At 44.4% G+C, this 22,087-nt stretch overlaps 1 protein-coding gene across 2 annotated transcripts in view; it reads left to right on the top strand.

Annotated features, from left to right (window-relative positions):
* The window catches only part of LOC133633929 (multidrug and toxin extrusion protein 1-like), a 147,371-nt gene that overhangs the window by 70,595 nt on the left and 54,689 nt on the right, over positions 1 to 22,087 (top strand). The gene's annotated exons all lie outside the window — the stretch shown is intronic.

The following is a 22,087-nucleotide window of genomic DNA, read 5'->3' as shown; positions in this document are numbered from 1 at the left end:
TCGTGATGTCATGAATGCCCCGCCACACCTCCCGTGAGTTATTGCTGGACAGATGGGACTCTATGCACCTCCTGTGGTCCGCCTTTGCTTTTTTAATCCCTCTCTTTAGGTCGGCTCTAGCAGCACTGTACAGTGCCCTGTCCCCTGACCTGAAGGCTGCGTCGCGGGCCCTGAGGAGTGTGCGGACCTGGCTGGTCATCCAGGGTTTCTTGTTGGGGTAAACCCGGATGTTTTTTTCCACAGTCACATTCCCGATGCAGAACTGTATGTAGTCCAGCACTGTTCCTGTGGCTGTCTCCAGCTCCTGTTGTTGGAAGAGGTCCCAATTCGTGTGTTGGAAGCAGTCCTGAAGTTTGGGGAGTGCATCGTCAGGCCAGGTCATAACAGTCTTTGTGATGGGCCTGGCCTGGCGTCTGATGGGGGTGTAGGTAGGAGAGAGCAGGAGGGAAAGATGGTCTGACTGTCCAAGCTGGGGGAGGGGTGTAGCTCTGTACGCGTGCTTCACGTTGGTATACACGTGGTCAAGGGTGTTCTTGCCCCTTGTAGAACACTTCACGTGCTGGTAGAACTTAGGGAGTACCGTCTTTAGATTGGCCTTATTAAAATCCCCTGCTATGATATGTACACCATCGGGGTGGGCCCGCTGCTGTTCGCTGACTGTGTTCAGCAGAAGAGCGAGCGCTGTGTTTACTTTGGCGTCCGGTGGAATATACACAGCCGTGATGATAACAACGGACAGCTCTCTCGGGAGAAAAAAAGGCCGACATCTAACAGACATGTACTCCACGTCCGGGCAACAGTGCTGTTCAATGATTGTCCCGTTGTTGCACCAGTTCTCATGCATGTAAATACAGAGCCCTCCTCCTCTGCTCTTACCAGAGTCCTTAGTTCTGTCCCGGCAGAGCAGAGTGCGGCCGGCTAGCTGCATGCTAGCATCGGGTATTTCCGGGTGAAGCCAGGTTTCTGTGATAATCATAGCACAACAGTCCCGAACATAGCGGTTTCCAGCGAGTTGTAACTCCAGGTCGTCCATCTTCTGTACGAGGGATCTGGCTTTGGAGAGGAACAGGCTCGGTAGAGGTGGCTTGTGGGGTTGTTTCCTAAGCCTGAGCAAGACGCCGGACCTGCGGCCACGCTTCTGCTTCCTCTCCCTCTCCCTCCTCCGCCTGCGCCGTCTCCCAGACCCGACAACAAACCACGGAGAGCCCGGTGCTCTTGCTATGTCGTCTGGGATGTTGTGCTAGTGGTGAAAGTCGCTCGAAACAGATATCTGGTGCGAGTTCCCGATATCCAAGAGTGACTGGCGGGTGTACCGGGTGTTTGCAGTACAGGTGGTGCACAAAAGGAAAAAAAACAAGAAGAAAAGAAGGAGGAAAGAGCACTGAAAAGGAGAGCCGTAAGCCGCTGCGTCTGTGCGCGCCGCCATCTTGGAAAAAAAATAAAAATAAAAATAATTAAAAAAATAAATAAAAATGCACCCCCATACAGATGCTGGCTTTTGAACTTTGCGCCGATAACAGTCTGGATGGTTTGCTTCCCCTTTGGTCCGGATGACACGATGTCGAATATTTCCAAAAACAATTTAAAATGTGGACTCATCAGACCACAGAACACTTTTCCACTTTGCATAAATCCATCTTAGATGATCTCGGGCCCAGAGAAGCCGGCGGCATTTCTGGATGTTGTTGATAAATGGCTTTCGCTTTGCATAGTAGAGCTTTAACTTGCACTTACAGATGTAGCGACAAACTGTATTTAGTGACAGTGGTTTTCTGAAGTGTTCCTGAGCCCATGTGGTGATATCCTTTAGAGATTGATGTCAGTTTTTGATATAGTGCCGTCTGAGGGATTGAAGGTCACGGTCATTCAATGTTGGTTTCCGGCCATGCCGCTTACGTGGAGGGATTTCTCCAGATTCTCTGAACCTCTTGATGATATTATGGACAGTAGATGTTGAAATCCCTAAATTTCTTGCTATTGCACTTTGAGAAACGTTGTTCTTAAACTGTGTGACTATTTGCTCACACAGTTGTGGACAAAAGGGTGTACCTCGCCCCATCCTTTCTTGTGAAAGACGGAGCATTTTTTGGGAAGCTGTTTTTATACCCAATCATGGCACCCACCTGTTCCCAATTAGCCTGCACACCTGTGGGATGTTCCAAATAAGTGTTTGATGAGCATTCCTCAACTTGATCAGTATTTATTGCCACCTTTCCCAACTTCTTTGTGACGTGTTGCTGGCATCAAATTCTAAAGTTAATGTTAATTATTTGCAAAAAAAAAAAGTTCATCAGTTTGAACATCAAATATGTTGACTTTGTAGCATATTCAACTGAATATGGGTTGAAAATGATTTATTCATTCATTCATTGTATTCCGTTTATATTTACATCTAACACAATTTCCCAACTCATATGGAAACGGGGTTTGTAGTTTGTCGTCTTCAGGAGACAAGATTTCAACAGCGTCACTGAGGCATTTTTTAACGAAGTCCCCTTCATTGTATGGCTTTTTAGCCTGTGCAATGTTCCAAGCCAGTTGATATGATGCAAGCGTTATGGTCTCTGAGTGCTTTGTAAATTTTTGGAAAAACTGTTTCTGCTTTTGGCCCTGCGATGAGGTGGCGACTTGTCCAGGGTGTACCCCGCCTTCCGCCCGAATGCAGCTGAGATAGGCTCCAGCACCCCCCCGCGACCCCAAAAGGGACAAGCGGTAGAAAATGGATGGATGTTTCTGCTTTTCTGCCTGACTTTTTAAAGTGGCCAACTTGTGCTTGCGAAGTTCTGTCCCTTTTGGAAATTCCTGGTCGATGTTAGCTTGGAGTGAGCTAAAATGACGCTGAAGATTTGAAGCTTTGAAATGCGCTAACGACGCCCGACATATAAGGCAGAAAGGCTTGCCATTACGTTCAACAAAAAAATATAAACTCTCCCACACTGTTAAAATGTCCTGTGTTCTTCATATTTTCGTTTTGCTGTGCTTTTTTTCCCTGCCATTTTGAGAGCGAACTTGTCACAAATCGTTTACTACTGTGATCTCACGCACATGCACGTTTGACGTCACTCAAACCGGCTTCGGCTTCTTCTTCTTCTTTTTATGTACAACTCAAACCGGCTTAAGCCGGGCGGAAAAAGTAATCCAAGTATTGTAATCCAAGTATTTCCTTTTTTTTCGTGATGATCACGGTCACCAATCAAAAATAAAAACACAAATTAACCTCCATAGAGTACGGAGCCCCTAAAGGGACACGGGGGAATTTTTTTTTTAGATATGTATCTCGTGCACACGAGAAACTTTCTCGTGCGCACGAGAAACTTTTTATAAAAAAAAAAAAAAAAATTATATATATTTTTTTTTTTAATAAAAACTTTCTCGTGCGTACAAGAAAGCATTGGATGCGTGCACATGGTTTGAGGTGTGTGTTAAAATGGGAGTTTAGGAGTTAATTTGGCTGTATTTCCAACTAGGACTTTCCCCCATGTGTGTTGTGGCAAAATGTGAATGCCTGATTACTAGGTGTGAGACAAACACTGTATCTTCATAGTTATTGTAACGCTACGTGTTTGACATTATTTAAGACTTTATCGTGCCCGGAAAAGGACAGTTTTCCTCTTCTGTGGCTGTGGGGGGGTGGGCGCGGCTTGCGGACCTGCCAGTTAGTCCGATGTTGATGTGATAAAACTTCTTTCTAATTGGAAGATACACACACAATTGTAACTGTTATTTATTCCTGCACGTAATAAATATGTACAACGTGTTTGGATGTATTCATTTATGTAAAATTGTCATTAAATGTAATATTGCCTGACAAAAAGTGATTCGACATAATATTTTCATATTTACACACGCGCATTTGACTAAAATGCCCTTATGAGCATTACATATATCAACATCAAGTACCTACTGTACTGTTTACTTGTTAATATACTCTTTTAGAGCAAATATCTACCCAAATGGCCACTTTGTTGCTGCCAAAAATGTATTTCTAGTAATATTTTGACACATCTTATCTCTGCATATCCTACTAGAATACTCTTATTAGCATTACATATACTGTATATAAATCAAGTACCTACTGTACTGTTTACTTGTAGAAATACCCTTTTTGGAGCAAATATCTACCCATATAATTTATATGTTATATGTTTATTTTTTTACAAAAAGTTTCTCGTGCGCACGAGATACATATCTAAAAAAAAATAATTCCCCCATGTCCCTTTAGGGGCTCCGTAATACTGCAATTTTTTTTGTCATTTTGACGATGATTTACTTCAAAGACACCTGTAAAGTGAAAACCATTTCAGGTGACTACCTCTTGAAGCTCATCGAGAGAATGCCAAGAGTGTACAAAGCAGTAATCAAAGCAAAGGGTGGCTATTTTGAGTAAACTAGAATAGCTTAGTTGGTAGAGCGGCCGTGCCAGCAACTTGAGGGTTCCAGGTTTGATCCCCGCTTCCGCCATCCTAGTTACTGCCGTTGTGTCCTTGGGCAAGCCACTTTACCCACCTGCTCCCAGTGCTACCCACACTGGTTTAAATGTAACTTAGATATTGGGTTTAACTATGTACAAACCCCGTTTCCACATGAGTTGGGAAATTGTGTTAGATGTAAATATAAACGGAATGCAATGATTTGCAAATCATTTTCAACCCATATTCAGTTGAATATGCTACAAAGACAACATATTTGATGTTCAAACTGATAAACTTTTTTTTTTTTTTGCAAATAATCATTAACTTTAGAATTTGATACCAGCAACACGTGACAAAGAAGTTGGAACAGGTGGCAATAAATACTGATAAAGTTGAGGAATGCTCATCAACCACTTATTTGGAACATCCCACAGGTGAACAGGCAAATTGGGAAGAGGTGGGTGCCATAATTGGGTATAAAAGTAGATTCCATGAAATGCTCAGTCATTCACAAACAAGGATGGGGCGAGGGTCACCACTTTGTCAATAAATGCGTGAGCAAATTGTTGAACAGTTTAAGAAAAACCTTTCTCAACCAGCTATTGCAAGGAATTTAGGGATTTCACCATCTACGGTCCATAGTATCATCAAAGGGTTCAGAGAATCTGGAGAAATCACTGCACGTAAGCAGCTAAGCCCGTGACCTTCGATCCTTCAGGCTGTACTGCATCAACAAGCGACATCAGTGTGTAAAGAATATAACCACATGGGCTCAGGAACACTTCAGAAACCCACTGTCAGTAACTACAGTTGGTCGCTACATCTGTAAGTGCAAGTTAAAACTCTCCTATGTAAGGCAAAAACCGTTTACCAACAACACCCAGAAACGCCGTCGGCTTCGCTGGGCCTGAACTCATCTAAGATGGACTGATACAAAGTGGAAAAGTGTTCCGTGGTCTGATGAGTCCACATTTCAAATTGTTTTCGGAAACTGTGGACGTTGTGTCCTCCGGACCAAAGAGGAAAAGAACCATCCGGATTATTATAGGCGCAAAGTTGAAAAGCCAGCATCTGTGATGGTATGGGGGTGTATTAGTGCCCAAGACATGGGTAACTTACACATCTGTGAAGGCAACATTAATGTTGAAAGGTACATACAGGTTTTGGAGCAACATATGTTGCCATCCAAGCAACGCTACCATAGACGCCCCTGCTTATTTCAGCAAGACAATGCCAAGCCACGTGTTACATCAACGTGGCTTCATAGTAAAAGAGTGCGGATACTAGACTGGCCTGCCTGTAGTCCAGACCTGTCTCCCATTGAAAATGTGTGGCGCATTATGAAGCCTAAAATACCACAACGGAGACCCCCGGACTGTTGAACAACATAAGCTGTACATCAAGCAAGAATGGGAAAGAATTCCACGTGAGAAGCTTAAAAATTATGTCTCCTCAGTTCCCAAATGTTTACTGAGTGTTGTTAGAAGGAAAGGCCATGTAACACAGTGGTGAACATGCCCTTTCCCAACTACTTTGACACGTGTTGCAGCCATGAAAAAAAAAAAAAAAAAAGTTAATGAGTTTGAACATCAAATATCTTGTCTTTGTAGTGCATTCAATTGAATATGGGTTGAAAAGGATTTGCAAATCATTGTATTCTGTTTGTATTTACATCTAACACAATTTCCCAACTCATATGGAAACAGGGTTTGTAAAAGCGCTTTAAGTCACTAGAGAAAAGCGCTATATAAATATAATTCACACAATTCACACACACATATATATAAATATATATATATATATATATATATATATATATATATATATATATATATATATATATATATATTTTATTATATATTTTATTATTCATTTATTTACACATATACACACATATAAAAGTCTGATTACAAAATGTGCAGGCAGCATACCCCTTCCCCTTCGAGCTGTCCTGGATGAACTAAAATAATTGTTTCCAATAATTTTGGAACTTGCAAGCGTACTTTTTCTTACTCGTAGTCGCCATGTCTCTTCTTCGTTCTTCTTCTTCATCTCTGTTATGTTTTTGGACATTACTACTTGCCGTAGTTTTGAAGCAATGCATGATGGGAATCAGGATGTTGTGTGTCAGTGTATTAACGTGCCGGCTGGAATAAACACACACTGAGAAATAGCTCCGTGCCTGCCTACTTTATGAGTTATAGATAAACCTATGGATAACGGAGACATATATACTAGTCTCCTTTTCAGGTGAGAGAGGACACTAAAGGCAGTGCCTTTAAGGCACGCCCCCAATATTGTTGTCTGGGTGGAAATCGGGAGAAATTCGGGAGAATGGTTGCACCGGGATATTTTCGGGAGGGGCACTGAAATTCGTGAGTCTCCCGGAAAAATCGGGAGGGTTGGCAAGTATGGTACTCACGCATGCGTAGAGCCTCAGAAATGGTATTCAATTATTTTGAATTGGAAAAACAACTAAATGCCCATAGTATTTATGTTATACCAATGAAATGTAGATGTTTGTGATTATTTTACATGTATTTAAGCTAAACAAATTAGATTTAAATGTGTCACCCCAAAGAGTGGCTCGGATCAGTTTTTTGAGTATACAATATATAACGGTATTTTAAACAAAGTGTTTATTTTAAACTCAACACCACATTACTGTTACTACCAGTGTTCTCAAATTACGTATTATTAGTTATATTTATTCATAACTCACCTAAAAAAGTAATTCATTACTTATATAATTACGTTTTAGAATAGGATAGAATAGAATAGAAAGTACTTTATTGATCCCTGGGGGAAATTCAGCACCACAGTTCGCTCACAATAGACAAGAATAATAATAAATAATATAATATATACTGTATAATATATTATATATGTTATAAATTCCCTTTGTCAGTGATTAAGTTTAAGATAAAGTTCCCTATTTAATTGATAATTGTTGAAAATAATTGACTATATTATTGTTGACGTAAACACGTTATTAATGTAGTCATGCACCTTTAAGTTGAGTCTGTTTGAGTCAGGCAGTTTACCGGGCAGCTATGTTTACTTCCCGGGGTCCTTCAGGCAATGTGTTGAACAGTGTGTATGTGAGAGTGTGCTTAGCTGCTGCTGCTACAAAGTTATATGTAAAGAGGAAGTTAAAACGTAAAACGGTGTCCTTTTTCCCTAACCGGAGTACGCTCACGGGTGAAGAGTCCCAGCACAACAACAACAACATCAGTTTAAACATATAGTTCTTTAATATTGGTCCTTCGAGCCGGATAATCTTCACTCGGGACGGAGAAATGGACACAGCGCTAACAACAGCGGCAGACGGTGGCGCACTCGGAGCAAGACAGCGACAGCTTCCAACTCGTCTACAAGGCTACCAGGTTAGCCTTCCCCAGTCCCTCATTCCTCACGGTGCCCGCGCGGAGGACCGAGGAGAGAGCGTCGGCGCCCAGCGGCTGCAGTCACTTAGCCTACAGACCGAGTCTGTGTGTATGGAGGACCAGCCGCACGGAGCGCACGCTATCCCCGATCGTCCATTATCGCCGGGAGCGGCCGGCAAGGTGGGCGAGTGGAGCATGGCGATACATGCTAGAGACTTGCCCAGCCAACTAACATGCCATATGAGCCAACCATCGGCGGCGCCCGCGAGGCGGAGCTATCAAAGCAGGCAGGGTTCTCCTGTCCTACGGCCACCAGCTAATCTCAATATGAGCGTCCCAACATATCAATCACCCTGGCTAAACTGTCCAGTAGTTCACAGCACCCCTCTGTCACAGCCATCCAGCCTTCATCTTGGATCATCTAGGCTGCTTCAGCATGAGCCACACCTGTCTACACTGCCACATACCATCTCTACAGCACTAGAGCTTCAAGCAGCAAAGACTCCTACACCAGGTGGTAAACAGGAGAACTACACACTGACGCAGTCTCTGCCTTCAACTGTGACATCTGCATGGGCACCGCCTCCCCTCACTACGCTGAATGTTTCTATGCTGCAGCCTACACCTCAAGCTTCACAAGCAGTGAGTTATGCCAGCCCACAGACATCAGTTACATCAGGCTACCCGTCTAACCAGCCTACCACAGTGATGATTAACAATGTACAGGACAGAGTGCCACCAACTGCACAACTGCAATACCTGCCCATGCAGACAACACCAGTAAATCCAGCACCAGTGGAGCAATACACCCCACTCCCGTCCGCACAGCCAGTGTGGCAATGCACCCCACTCCCGTCTGCACAGCCCGTGCAGCAACACGCTCCACTGTTTGCACAACCAGCCTATCAACCCCCCCAGATAGCAACAGCGCCATATTCTGCACCACAGCTACCTGCTGCGGCTGGCACTCAGCCAGTTATCAATCCATCGCCCTACAGCGCTGCCACTTCCCTGGGGACTGTCTATCAGCCTTCATCAACCATCGCTACACAGCCATTATACCAGTCACCGCTGCCACCGCAGAACCAACAACTGTAACTCTACCAGCCTGTGTATCCGCCGTCAACTCAGCCAGCATATCAACTGGTGTCTCCCCCTGCTGGTTTCACTCTGCAACAGCCCCCATCAGCTCAACAGGTTCAGTACAGCCCCCAGTCTCAGTATACGCCACTGCAGGTACCTTACACTACCCAGTCCCCCAGACAGCCTGTTGCAATACCTGAACTGCCTAAGTTGGTGCACGACAGTGAGAGAGAGTTTGCTGACTTAAAAATGGCGTTAGATCACCTGCTCAATCCCCTCACTGAACTTTCTGAACATTACAAATACCGTGTGCTTATGGAACACTTGATCCTGGATGAAGCCAAGCTAATAGCTCAGTCACACAGACATTATGTACAGCCCTACACCGCCGCCATGCAGGCTTTGCAGAGACAGTACGGGCAGCCACATCAGTTGGCACAAAGTGAGATTGCTGCCATCCTGAACTCTCCTGATCTCAAATCAGGAGACCCCAAAGCTTTCCAGAGCTTCGCCCTCAACGTTGACTTGCTGGTGGGAATGCTAACCTCATTGGAAGGGCCTAATGAGATGGAAGTGATGTCTACTGGCCATGTTGACCGGCTACTTAGCAAACTCCCTAGACACATGAGAGACAACTTTGTGGAGCATCTGCAGGTTCAGGGGCGCCTCAGCACCAGCAGCCTAAATCCATACAACCTCAGAGACCTCGCAGAGTGGCTCAAGGTGAAGGCAGAAGCTCAGAGACTGTCCGCAAAAATGGCACAGCGCCGTCGAACTGAAGGAGCACCGCCTGCCAATCGAGACAGACCTGTTCCTACTCCCCGGCCTCGGACTCGGCCTGTTTCTGTGTATCACGGCGCAGACCAGCCCAAATCAGCCGAAACGACTCGGCCAGCAGCTAAGCAACAAAAGTTTAAAAGGATGTGTCTCTTCTGCAAGAGTACAGAGCACTACTTGTCGCAGTGTCCAGACATTATTCAACGCTCAACACAGGAAATTGAGAAGTGGATAGCAGGCGGAAAGCGCTGTCGTAACTGTGGCCGTACTAACCACGATGAAGAGAGCTGCACGTTAAAGAAACCTTGCAGTGAGTGTCAGGAGATCCACCTGAGAGTGCTGCATGACATCACCAGGCCGGGCCCCCAAATCTTCCTCATCACACCCAAAGACTGCACCTCAGCGGCTAACTCGATGCAGGGAGGGAAAGTATACCTCAAGGTGGTGCTGAGTACGCTTGCCCCAGAAGTAGAAGCCTCCATTCTTCTCAACAGGAGTGGACTGCTTCGGGCCGTACATGGTCAAGGCTGGGAGGCGAAGTGAAAAGTGCTGGGGGATCATTTTCAAATGTCTCACGACGAGATGTATACATCTGGATCTACTCACCAGCCTCGACACAGATGCTTTCCTCCTCGCACTGAGACGGTTCATCGCACGGAGAGGCACTCCCTTTGAGGTCCTCTCTGACCAGGGGACTAACTTCCGAGGGGCAGATAAAGAGCTGAAGGAGGCCTTTGCAGCAATGGAATCACAGTTGCAGGAGCAGCTTGCAGAAAAACAGATTAAGTTCCGTCTTAACCCGCCAGCATCTCCCCACTTTGGTGGTGTCTGGGAGCGTGAGATTCAATCAGTCAAGAAATCCCTACAAGTGGTCATAGGTGCACAAGTGCTCCAAGAAGAGATTCTGCTCACACTCCTCATTGAAGTGGAAGGCATCCTCAAAGCCAAGCCTTTAGGATACGTATCCTCGGATGTGGCCGATCCAGACCCAGTGACACCCAGCATGTTGTTGATGGGGCGGCAGTATGCCTCTCTTCCACAAGTTGCCTATGCTCCTGACACCCTCACCAGGAGGCGCTGGCGTCATTGCCAGATGATGGCTGACCACTTCTGGACACAGTTTATCAGGAACTACTTGCCCTCTCTTCAAACCCGCCAGAGATGGCGCCAACACTCAGATCATCTCCCCCTGGACACAGTTGTGATGATTGTTGATCCTCAGCTTCCACGTGCTCACTGGCCAATGGGGAGGGTGGTGAAGCTGAATGCAAGTGATGATGGATGTATACGGACAGCTGAAGTTAAAGTTGGCGAGAAGACTTACCTGAGACCAGTTGCTCGGCTCGTCCAGCTGACCGCTCTTCCTGAGGATAATCCTGGTTAACCCTTGTGTGGTGTTCATATTGTTGTTACTCAGCCAGTGTTTGTGGGTCTGATGGACCCGTTGCATTTTGTGGCTTTTATGCCTCACAATCAAACACTTTTATGTTAAAATACTGACTTATCCCAAAAAACATCTGTAATGAAGTGCTTCAAGAGGCTGGTAAAGGAATACATTGTTTTCAGACTTCCCCCCACATTCGACCCATACCAGTTTGCTTATCGCCCTAACCGCTCCACAGAGGACGCCATCTCCTCTGCACTCCACCTGAGCTTAGCACATCTGGAAGGAAAGGACATACACGTGCGGATGTTGTTTCTGGACTTCAGCTCGGCATTCAACACCATCATCCCACAGCACTTGGTGAGCAAACTGGCCCCCCTTGGATTCAGTACCCGCCCTATGCAACTGGCTGCTTGACTTCCTCACAGACAGACCCCAGTCTGTGAGAGTGGGCAACAACACCTCCAGTGCCATCTCCCTGAGCACCGGCTCCCCCCAGGGCTGCGTCCTGAGTCCACTGCTGTTCACGTTGATGACCCATGACTGCTGCGCCAGGTCCACTACTAACCACATTGTGAAGTATGCGGACGATACGACAGTAGTGGGCCTCATCCGTGACAACAACGACATGGACTACAGGGAGGAGGTGAAACATCTGGTTGACTGGTGCAGAACCAACAACCTGGTCCTGAACGTCGACAAGACCAAGGAGATCATTGTCGACTTCAGGAAGCACCAGTCCAGCCACACTCCACTCTTCATCGACGGCACAGCGGTGGAGATGGTAAGCAGCACCAAGTTCCTGGAGGTGCAGATAACTGACAATATGACCTGGTCCCTACACACCGGCGCTCTTGTAAAAAGAGCTCAGCAGCGCATGCACTTTTTGCGTCGGATGAAAAGAGCACAGCTCCCTCCCCCCATTCACTAACAACTTTGACGATGCCTTGCGCGAAATTATTGATAGTATAGCACCGCTAAAGCAAAAAAGGGCCCCTAAAAGGCGCACCCCATGGTTTACAGAAGAAATTAGAGCTCATAAATTATCATGTAGAAAACTGGAACGCAAATGGCGCGCGACTAAACTTGAGGTTTTCCATCAAGCATGGAGTGATAGTTTAATAACTTATAAACGCATGCTTACCTTAGCTAAAGCTAAATACTACTCAAATCTCATCCGCCTCAACAAAAACGATCCTAAATTTCTGTTTAGTACAGTAGCATCGCTAACCCAACAAGGGACTCCTCCCAGTAGCTCCACCCACTCGGCAGATGATTTTATGAATTTCTTTAATAAGAAAATTGAACTCATTAGAAAGGAGATTAAAGACAACGCATCCCAGCTACAACTGGGTTCTATTAACACAAATACGACTGTATATACAACGGACACTGCCCTCCAAAATAGTCTCTCTATTTTTGATGAAATAACATTAGAGGAATTATTACAGCGTGTAAGTGGGATAAAACAAACAACATGTTTACTTGACCCACTTCCTGGGAAACTTATCAAGGAACTGTTTGTATTATTAGGTCCATCAGTGTTAAATATTATAAACTTATCACTTTCCTCCGGCACTGTTCCCCTAGCATTCAAAAAAGCGGTTATTCATCCTCTGCTCAAAAGACCTAACCTCGATCCTGACCTCATGGTAAACTACCGACCGGTCTCCCACCTTCCGTTTATTTCCAAAATTCTCGAAAAAATTGTTGCACAGCAGCTAAATGAACACTTAGTGACTAACAATCTTTGTGAACCTTTTCAATCCGGTTTCAGGGCAAATCACTCTACGGAGACAGCCCTCGCAAAAATGACTAATGATCTATTGCTAACGATGGATTCTGATGCGTCATCTATGTTGCTGCTTCTTGATCTTAGCGCCGCTTTCGATACCGTCGATCATAATATTTTATTAGAGCGTATCAAAACACGTATTGGTATGTCAGACTTAGCCTTGTCTTGGTTTAACTCTTATCTTACTGACAGGATGCAGTGCGTCTCCCATAACAATGTGACCTCGGACTATGTCAAGGTAACGTGCGGAGTTCCCCAGGGTTCGGTTCTTGGCCCTGCACTCTTTAGTATTTACATGCTGCCGCTGGGTGACATCATACGCAAGTACGGTGTTAGCTTTCACTGTTATGCTGATGACACTCAACTCTACATGCCCCTAAAGCTGACCAACACGCCGGACTGTAGTCAGCTGGAGGCGTGTCTTAATGAAATTAAACAATGGATGTCCGCTAACTTTTTGCAACTCAACGCTAAGAAAACGGAAATGCTGATTATCGGTCCTGCTAGACACCAACATCTATTTAATAATACCACCTTAACATTTGACAACCAAACAATTAAACAAGGAGACTCGGTAAAGAATCTGGGTATTATCTTCGACCCAACTCTCTCGTTTGAGTCACACATTAAGAGTGTTACTAAAACGGCCTTCTTTCATCTCCGTAATATCGCTAAATTTCGTTCCATCTTGTCCACTAGCGACGCTGAGATCATTATTCATGCGTTCGTTACGTCTCGTCTCGATTACTGTAACGTATTATTTTCGGGCCTCCCTATGTCTAGCATTAAAAGATTACAGTTGGTACAAAATGCGGCTGCAAGGCTTTTGACAAAAACAAGAAAGTTTGATCATATTTCGCCTATACTGGCTCACTTGCACTGGCTTCCTGTGCACTTAAGATGCGACTTTAAGGTTTTACTACTTACGTATAAAATATTACACGGTTTAGCTCCAGCCTATCTCGACGATTGTATTGTACCATATGTCCCGACAAGAAATCTGCGTTCAAAGAACTCCGGCTTATTAGTGATTCCCAGAGCCAAAAAAAAGTCTGCGGGCTATAGAGCGTTTTCTATTCGGGCTCCAGTACTCTGGAATGCCCTCCCGGTAACAGTTAGAGATGCTACCTCAGTAGAAGCATTTAAGTCCCATCTTAAAACTCATTTGTATAATCTAGCCTTTAAATAGACCCCCCTTTTTTAGACCAGTTGATCTGCCGTTTCTTTTCTTCTCTCCTCTTCTCCCCTGTCCCTTGCGAGGGGGAGTTGCATAGGTCCGGTGGCCATGGATGAAGTGCTGGCTGTCCAGATTCGGGACCCCGGGTGGACCACTAGCCTGTGCATCGGTTGGGGACATCTCTGCGCTGCTGACCCGTCTCCGCTCGGGATGGTTTCCTGTTGGCCCCGCTGTGGACTGGACTCCCGCTGATGTGTTGGATCCACTGTGGACTGGACTTTCACAATGTTATGTCAGACCCACTCGACATCCGTTGCTTTCGGTCTCCCCTAGAGGGGGGGGGTTACCCACATATGCGGTCCTCTCCAAGGTTTCTCATAGTCATTCACCGACGTCCCACTGGGGTGAGTTTTTCCTTGCCCGTATGTGGGCTCTGTACCGAGGATGTCGTTGTGGCTTGTACAGCCCTTTGAGACACTTGTGATTTAGGGCTATATAAATAAACATTGATTGATTGATTGATTGATTGATTGATTCTCACCACATTCTACAGAGGCACTATAGAGAGCCTGCTGACTAGGGTTGGGTATCGTTTGAATTTGAACGATTCCTATTCCGATTCCGATTCCGGTTCCTGACAATTCTCGATTCCGGTTCTTTTAAGAGGCAGGGTCAAAAAAAAGTTTAGGATATTTTAAATGAGCTAGCTAACCTACAGTCTTTCTGAATGAAATAGTCTGACATTCTCCATCAATTTTAATTCTATTAACTTTTTATGAACTTTACTATAAATTCCTCACAGGGCTGTTTTCAACTAGAATATAAATATCAAATCTATGAACTTGAATATAAATATTATAAATTATGAATACATTTTCCCAGGGGTACACTTTCCTCAAGAGAGCTTTATTTTTGAAAACCTCATGAAAACACATTTACACACACAAGTGTATGATGCTGCAGGTACTTAAAAATGTTACCGTGCTCCCACTGATGGGCTAACCTGGTGCAGAAAAGCAAATAAACAATAAGAAACAACTTGCAAAACCCAGTCCAGATTAGCAGCAGGTACAGTATAAAATCAGAGACAGTTCTTGTTTAGGAAAATGACCATATCCGCCTTCTCAGGCATGAGCGTTCTGGACAGATAGTGTCTCCTGCTGTGGAAAATACACGTTCGCTGGGTGTGGAAGAAGCTTGAACGCATAAATAGGAGAAAGCGCGATCTGACAGCAAAGGATAAGTCTTTTGTTGGTTCCACCAGACCACCACCATGCAGCAGGGTCGTCAGACATAGGTATCGGTGGAACGTCCTGGTACATCTGCAGCTCTCTCTCCACTCGTTTCTTGATGGACATGGAGCTCTGTTATTTCGCGGTTATTTCATTTTTTTTTTGTAAAGTAAAGCCACACTTTCGACCGCCAACGCCCGCTATCCATGCTTGAGCTTGACTGACTCGCTTGGCTATGCTAACACTTCCGGCGGTGGGCGCTTCTTCGTTGGTGCTCAGCGGCTTCTTCTTCCGGTTCGGCGGACATTTTTCTTTTTTTCTTTTTTTTTTTTTTTTTTCCGGTCGGCGGACTGGGTATCGAAAATAGGAATCGAAATTTAAACTTTTGAACGATTCCGGGAGAATCTGAAAGTTAGTCCCGGTTCCAATCGATACTCGATACTCGATACCCAACCCTACTGCTGACCAACTGCATCTCTGTCTGGACTGGAGCCTGCAATGCCTCAGACTGGAAGTCTCTCCAGAGAGTGGTGAGGACGGCGGAAAAGATCATCAGGACTCCTCTTCCTCCTATCCAGGAGATCGCAAAAAGCCGCTGCCTGACCAGGGCTCAGAAAATCTGCAGAGACTCCTCCCAACCCCACCAAGGACTGTTTTCACTGCTGGACTCTAGAAAGAGGTTCCGCAGCCTCCGTAGCAGAATCTCCAGGTTCTGTAACAGCTTCTTCCCTCAGGCCGTAAGACTCTTGAACGCATCATAATAATCCCCTCAATTCCCCCCAAAAATGGATGAACTCGCTGGAATATAAAGACAATATAACTTACATCCATAAACGTAGATGCATATGCAAAAGTGCAATATATTTATCTTTACAGTAATCTATTTATTTATATCTGTACCTTATTGATTTTTTTATCCTGCACTACAACCAGCTAATGCAACGAAATTTCGTTCTTATCTGTACTGTAAAGTTCAAATTTGAACGACAATAAAAAGTAATTCTAAGTCTAAGACCCACAAACACTGGCTGAGTAACAACAATATGAACGTTGCATGGAAATTTCTCTGCCAGTTTCTGCATCCCACATGGATTCTTATTTTGTGTTTCTGCACCTGCGGTTCCCACACAAGGTTGCAACATTGTTTGTCAACACTGTCTGCGCTCATTTTGTCGCACATTTGACCCTCTGATGTTCTGTGTACCTACACTCTGTCCTCCCCGTCTAGGCCTGGTGTGTGTGTGTGTGTGTGTGTGTGTGTGTGTGTGTGTGTGTGTGTGTGTGTGTGTGTGTGTGTGTGTGTGTGTGTGTGTGTGTGTGTGTGTGTGTGTGTGTGTGTGTGTGTGTGTGTGTGTGTGTGTGTGGTACACAGAACATCAATTTCCACACTTCTATTAGCCCCGGGTCCAGTGGACCCCGGACATCTTATATGTAATAGAAATGTGTAGGGGGGGTGTATGGTGTGTGGTCATTAAATATGTATTCTGATATATGTTCTTCACAGAAAATGAGCCAAAGCCAGTGAGTCTCAGTTTGAAAAATTAATGAATTGTATCATTTTTTTTGTAATAAAAATCGAAAACGGGTCCCACAGACCCGAACACCACACAAGGGTTAAAGGACTGTTGTGGGAATTTATGTTTGTTTCAAAATTGCCATGCTATTTAGGGGGCGGCTGTTTTAAATTCCCTTTGTCAGTGATTAAGTTTAAGAGAAAGTTCCCTATTTAATATGATAATTGTTGAATATAATTGACTATATTATTGTTGACGTAAACACGTTATTAATGTAGTCATGCACCTTTAAGTTGAGTCTGTTTGAGTCAGGCAGTTTACCGGGCAGCTATGTTTACTTCCCGGGGTCCTTCAAGCAATGTGTTGAAGAGTGTGTATGTGAGAGTGTGCTTAGCTGCTGCTGCTACAAAGTTATATATAAAGAAGAAGTTAAAACGTAAAACGGTGTCCTTATTCCCTAACCGGAGTACGCTCACGGGTGAAGAGTCCCAGCACAACAACAACAACATCAGTTTAAACCACCAGTTTTGCAAATGTATTAAAAATGTAAAAAATAGGAAATAACATACACAAGTATTCACAGTCTTTGCTCAATACTTTGTTTATGCACCTTTGGCAGCAATTGCTGCTTCCAAGTCTTTTTGAATACGATGCCACAAGCTTTGCACACCCATCCTTGGGCATTTTCACCCATTCATATATGCAGCATCGCTCAGCCTCTATCAGGTTGGATGGGAAGTGTCGGTGTTCAGCCATTTTCAGATTTCTCTTGAGATGTAAATCAGATTCAAGTCTAGGCTCTGGCTGGGCCCCACTGAAGCCATTCCTTTGATATCATGGCTGTGTGCTTAGGGTTATTGTCCTGCTGAAAGATGAACCGTCACCCCAGTCTGATTTCAAGAGCGCTCTGGAACTGTTTTTTATCCAGGATGTCTCTGTAGATTGCTGAATTTACCTGACTAATCTCCCACTTCCTGCCGGTGAAAACATCCCCACAGCATGATGCTGCCACCACCAGGCTTCACTATAGAGATGGTATTGGTCTGGGTAATGAGCGGTGCCTAGTTTTCTCTAAACATGACGCCTGGCATTTATGCCAAAGAGCTCAATCTTTGTCTCATTAGACCAGAGAATTTAGTTTGGTCTTTCAGGTTCATTTGACAAAATTTTACAAATATGATGGCCGTCTGGCCATCATACCAGAGAGACGTTGCATGTAGAGATGCATGTGACCCTCCTCCCTTAGCTCTTGCCGCTGACCAAACCAGCCTGGGTAAAGGAAGCCGAGTGCGTAAGCCTTCCGAGGTCGGTACATAGCCTCTCCCTCACCAAGACTCTTATTGTGCCTCCTCTTGACCCCGCATGGTAACTGGCATCTCGCGAAGCCAGGCTAAGCCAGTAGGGGATCTTGGAGCTGCTGTGGTCCCTATAGGTGGGGTGTGCAGGCCCACACAAATGTGGACACGCCCTGGCTCCCCACCAATCACTGCACCACTGCCATGTGGGTAAACCTGGTGGGGTGTATGGCTACGAGAGTAAACCACGAACAAAAAAATCTGTGTTTCGGGGATTCACATTGGGCAGGATACCGACAGACTGGATCTCTGGCAGTTCCCTGCAACTTCAATCAGCAGAAGGTTGTTGTGATTACTCATGCCACTGGAAGAAGCTGGTTGGAACCAAGACGGTGAGAGTAACAACTGCGCACCCCTTCTCCTCCCATCTGAAGGAGAAGAGAACCCAGAAACGCAGACAACGACATGAGCGGGCTGAAAGAACTACCCAACCAGGTCCAACACACACCTGCCCCACATGTTGAAAAATGTGTAGATCAGCAATTGGTCTTCACAGCCAAATGAGGTGGCACGAGCGCACCAAACGCTAAACACCCACATTCCCCCCGGGAGTTATGAACTCATCATCTACAACGATGGACTGCCATAAGCAAGTAAGCATACCACACAGACCTGATTGGTGGATTGCTGCAGAGATGGTTGTCCGTCTGTAAGGTCTCCTCTCACAGAGCTCTGACACAGTGACCATCAGGTTCTTGGTCACCTCCTTAAATAGGGTCCTTCACCCCCGATCTATCAGTTTAGACGGCCAGCCAGTCCGGAAAGAGTCTCGTGGTTCCAAACGTCTTCCATTTACAGATAATGGAGGCCACTGTACTCATTGTGACCTTCAAGGCACAGATATTTGTATGTACATTTCCCCAGATGTGTGCCTCTGGACAATCCTGCCTCTTGTCACGACTTGGACTGTGGCGTGGTTTGTTCTCCCGTGGTGCAAACGATTTGGACCAGACATCGCGTGAAAGTGAATACATTTTTAATTCTAACTAAAAAACAGTACAAACAAAAGGCGCTCCCAGCAGAGGTAATAACTTGACTATGAAAACAAAACTTGCACAAAGGCAGAAACTATGAACAATGAAACAAAAACACTAACTGTGGCATTAATAAACAAAACTTACTTGGCAAGGAACTGTGAACATGACATGAAGCAGAGTGATGAACAAGTGTGCAGAGCATAAATGTGGAGCATGAATGTGATGTCGCCAGCACGAACAACAGAAACAGACAGATTTAAATAGTGACATGATCAGTGAAAACAGGTGCGTGACTCAAAACGTGAAACAGGTGCGTGACAGGACAGGTGAAAACTATTGAGTTGCTATGGAAACAAACAAACAAGGAAGTGCAACCAGGAACTAAAAAGAGTCCAAAAAACAAACAACACATGGCCAAAACAAAAACATGATCAACAGACATGACACCTCTTAGGTCTACAGACAATTATTTTGGCTTGATGCTTGATTTCTGTTCCGCCATGCACCGTCAAGTGTGGGACCTTATTTATAGACAGGTGTGTGCCTTTCCAAATCATGTTCAAGTAACTAAATTCACCACAGGTGGACACTATTTCAGCTGTCAGAACATATTTTGAGATTGTTGGCAAATGCTGTGAATACTTATGTACAAGTGATTTCTTTGATTTTTATTTTTAAAAAAAGAAACACTTTTCACATTGTCATCGTGGTTCTAGAAATGTTCTCATTCATCCAGGTCATTGAAACCATCCTTGCCCAGGCACACCCTCCTGGTTTTGGAGTATAAATATTTGGGGTTGTGGCACCAATCGCTAGATATGACCACTTAGATCACTTAGATCTGACCAATCTAAGTCTATGAGCAGGAACTGATGTAATCTACTCAAAGGAGTGGCGAAACGTTTTCTAAGACAAACCAAACCGTCCAGTTGCGATCGATTGAATGCCCTGAGATGTCATTACGGGGTACTGTGTGGAGAATTTGGAGGACAAAAATGAATGTATTCCATTATGGAGTACGGCTGTAACAGCAACATGTGGGGAAAAATTAAGCGCTGTAAATACTTTCCAGATGCACTGTATATCTACTTTTCTGTTGAATTGTAGTAACACTTATTCTTCTGTTTTTTCAATACTTTACATTACTTTTTGGAGATACTACAAATGTGGGTATGAATTCCGATACGAAGTAGTTACAGGGGCAGTATTGGTCATTGGAATGTTTATATTAAAAATGTTCAGGATCATTGCTAAAATGATAAAAATGAAAACATTGTAACATTTTTGATCTGACCTTAACCTGACAGCCACTCTGCTTCCTTTCAGAGGAACTTGGATAGAGTTGTCTCTTTTCCAGTGAAGCTTTTGAATGAAGTCAGCTCTTTTTTTCTTATTTATGTATGTGTTAATATCAACATATATAACTTAAGGAAACTTTATTCCCTATATAGTTTTAATCTTAACCTGCTAATATATAACTAAGTCAATAAAATTTAAGTTCGAATGAAAATAGAGCCTCACCACTTAAGTCATAATTTATGCGCTTAAGAAATGCTGTCCGTCTATCTGTGTTGGCCCTGCGATTGTCATGTTCTGTGGTCATGTTTTGTTTGGTTATGTTCTGTTGGTTTTTGGACTCTTTTAGTTCCTGTTTGCGCACCTGGTTTGTTTTAGTTTCCATGACAACTCATTGGTTTCACCTGACTCATTTGGACTCACGCACCTGTCACTAATCATGAGACTATTATTTAAGCCTGTAGTTGCCAGGTAGTCAGCCTGGCGACATTACCCCTGATACTCTAGATTACTCTTGATTACTCTTGCTACGCTGTTGACATTGTTAGTACTCCTGACATTACTCTGATGACATTTTTATGCTGATTATTCATGCTTGGTTCATGCTGCTCTTTTCTTGCCACATAAGTTTTTGTTTATTCAAGCCACAGTTTAGTGAGTTTTTTAGTTCATGTTTCATGTCCTAAGTTTGTTGCCTTTGCTTTTACTTGCGTTAGGCACGCTCGCCTTCGGAATGTTTTTTGTTTCCTGCATCAAGTTTTTTGCCTCCGCTGTGAGCGCTTTTTGTTTGTACTTTTTGAGTGATAAATTAAATCATGTATTTACCTGCACGCCTTGACCGGTCCTGTCCGTTTGCACCACGGGAAAACATTCCTCGCAGCGAGCTGCGAAATCCTCGCAGTAAGCTGCATCATAGTCCACGTCATGACAGCGATGAGGTGGCGACTTGTCAAGGGTGTACCCCACCTATTGCTCGAATGCGACTGGGATAGGCTCCAGCCACCCCTGGCACCCAGCCAGGGACAAGCGGTAGAAAATGGATGGATGGATAGAAACTTCTCTTTGACTTGAGCTTCAGACTTTTTCTGTTTGTTTGAGATTGTCATTCCTGACACATGTGGCGGAAAAGAGTACTACAACTGAATACCATTGCAGCCCATACGGGCCGCAGCGAGGAAACAGATATTGTTTTGGGAGGGCCGCCTGTTGCCCAACAATGGCAGAGTCATATATATAGAGAGTATGGCCAACTCGGTTTCAGGCAATCTCCTCAATGATTGGTCAAAAAGCAATCATTGTGACTACAGGGTGCTACGACTGCTACTATCTTTCAGCTGATGTTCGGGGCGCTTCCTTGTTACTTTTTCGACGTGTAAAAATGCCCTGTTGATCAGCATGGGGCTGCTCCACCCACAAGAATTGTGGAAATATTTTACATCGCTTTTTCCACAACCCGGAAAGAGGACAAGTATGGGAAGTGAATGTTCGTCCTTGTGGAAGGCCACCGATGACAGTGTCTCGTGCGAGGTAAACACGTGACACGACATCTGCGTTTGTTCAGGACAGAACACTAAAACACAGAAGCTAATACAAATAACAGAATAAATGAACAAAGTCAATAACTAGTTTGACAAAAACAGATTATCTTTGAAACTCAGTAAAACTATAATAATGCAATTTGATAACAGGAGAAGATAAA

Source organism: Entelurus aequoreus, linkage group LG18, assembly GCF_033978785.1.
Source record: "Entelurus aequoreus isolate RoL-2023_Sb linkage group LG18, RoL_Eaeq_v1.1, whole genome shotgun sequence".
NCBI classification, from domain to species: Eukaryota; Metazoa; Chordata; class Actinopteri; order Syngnathiformes; family Syngnathidae; genus Entelurus; species Entelurus aequoreus.
This window is presented reverse-complemented; position numbering and strand designations above follow the sequence as displayed.